Source organism: Macadamia integrifolia, unplaced genomic scaffold (genome assembly GCF_013358625.1).
Source record: "Macadamia integrifolia cultivar HAES 741 unplaced genomic scaffold, SCU_Mint_v3 scaffold2550, whole genome shotgun sequence".
In the NCBI taxonomy this organism is placed as follows: Eukaryota; Viridiplantae; Streptophyta; class Magnoliopsida; order Proteales; family Proteaceae; genus Macadamia; species Macadamia integrifolia.
In genome coordinates, this window is record NW_024868789.1 from 46,043 (window position 1) to 48,430 (window position 2,388).

Below are 2,388 nucleotides of genomic sequence, written 5' to 3' on the forward strand. Positions count from 1 at the left end.
TACGATTTGATATTCTCTAATGTGATAATGTGACAATCGATTTTGCCTTTCTAAATCTCTTTTTGGGAAAATTTTGTGAATTTAGAACTACTCTGTGAAATTTCTTACTGTCCATGAGTTCTCTGCTTTACACAAAGTATATTAATGTTTGAATTTTAAACGTAACCGCAAGCATACAGATCAGTGTAGCTAATAGGTTGAACACAAGGGGAGCAACCACTTTATTTTTAGCTTCTTTTAGTAATTGAAAAGTGTAATGATTGCTTATTGTGATCCACTTCTACTACCGTCATAATACAAATGCATCTAAAAATGTCCTAACCAACACAACTAGGGAAATTGGAATTAAAATGGTAATAAAAATTGAATGACCTAACCATTCATCATCTAGGAATTTAAATACTCAAACTACACAATTAAAAAACAAATAACAGAAAAGTAAAAGTGCTGAAAAGTAAATAAATAAAATAAAAAAGGGAATAAAGGTAGAGAGGCACACAAGTAGGTATCTCTACTTAGCCCGAGAGATGTAACATAAATAATATGAGCTTCCCTACTTGACCAGAGAGTATTCTTACAAGGGTTTTGCTACTTGGCTTTAGGGGAAGGGATGCAATATAAATAATCAAAGTAAAAGGATGGTTCCAGAATTGGAAAGGGGCAAAGCCAACACATGCATCTAGCTAAGGAACTTGGGAGAAAGCGAAAGCAATAATGTAAAACTGAAAATTTAAAACCTAGTTTAAGAATGATGGGTAGAAAGTAGAGGGAATGAGAGGGGGTGAGAAGACTACTGTAGAAGCCTACTTACCTGAACTTCCATACTTCAATCCTTGAATTAAAATAACTTGATTGATTTGAGATACTACCAACCCTAAAAACTAGATCTGAACTAAATCAATTCTGAAATTGCTAGGCCTGGATAAAAAACAAATCTAGAAGAAAAAAACTGAACTTGAAAGAGATGCTCCACAGGTTGTTCTTCTCACCTAGAACTAACATTAGAACTAGAAAATAGAATTACAACTGAATAACTTGAGCAATAAAATAAAAGGCTTGCATTAATCAAAATAAAAGACTTGCATTAATAAAAAAATTACAAAAGTGATTGCATAAAAAAACTAAGACAAAGATCTAAAGAGAAAAAGAGAGCACAATTGAAAACCTAGAAGAAGAGAGGAAGAGAGGGACACCCCTTTAGGGTTTGGTGGACTCCCCTTTTATAAGGAATATGGGAGAGAGGAGGACGTCCAAGGGTGGATCCCCTTGGATGATTTTGTGGTGAGGTGGAGAGAGGAGAATGGAGAAAAAATAGGAAGTATTCTTATTTCCTTGTCTTTTTCTTTTTTCCTTTTTTCTTTCCTATTTTTTTCTCTTTATTTTCTCTCTCTTCTTCAAACTTGCGCAAAACCCTCCTGGCCGAATTTTCAATGCTTGCTTTTATTTGGATAATATTATATTTTATTTGGAAATTCCTTCCATTCCAATTGTGTTTAAGTGAGTAGGAGAGAGAAAATATTTTTAAAAAAAATCTCCAAAAAATAGCAGCCAAGAGGTTCGAACTTGAGACCTCCTGGTGAGCAAAGGATTTTTGCACACCACAACTCATCAACTACGCTAGGTAGTTGTTGTTACTAAAAAAGAATCTTCAATCACTCAAGGGGGGTCCATTGATCCTTATTGGCATTTGAAATATTCCTTGTATACCTGGGACAATTACAAAATGGCTGGTTTTGTATCTCTGTTCAGTTCTGATCCATTATTCTTTTTTCTACTCTGAAAAGAACAATCACTTATACGGGTGACCAAACGGATGTGTACTTTAATACAACACATCCATCTTACTCAGAATTTCATCATCTTTTTACGCATGAAAAGAAATGGACCCTCTTTATGTGTAAAATTGGAGATACAGTGCCCGATAGTCCTTAAGGCATTTAAAATAAAAAACCAACAAAAAGAAAGTAAAACCCAAGGTAACTCAATTCTAAATATGTAAATGTATACTTTTATACCCTAGATTTCACACATAAATGTGCTCATCAGAATTCCCCCACACTTAGACTTTACTAGTTCTTGAGCAAAACAAAAAGAAAAACAATAAAAAAATAAAAACCTGACTAACTTTCGTAGGAATCATGATTACACTTAGCATGTGTTTAAACCCCTAGGTCACCCCCAGTGGACGAGTTATGTCTCGTAGGTGTTTGCAGTGAATATACACCCAAAATTCAAAAAAAAAAACACATCCCAACCTTGGCTAAAGGTAGGGCCATGCCAATCCGGAGCAAAGATAATTCCTCTTACACTTGATCTAGGGACCCCCACACTTGAATTTTAATTACCCCATATCAATTTCTGGCACAAGCATATTTCTTAATTTGGAAC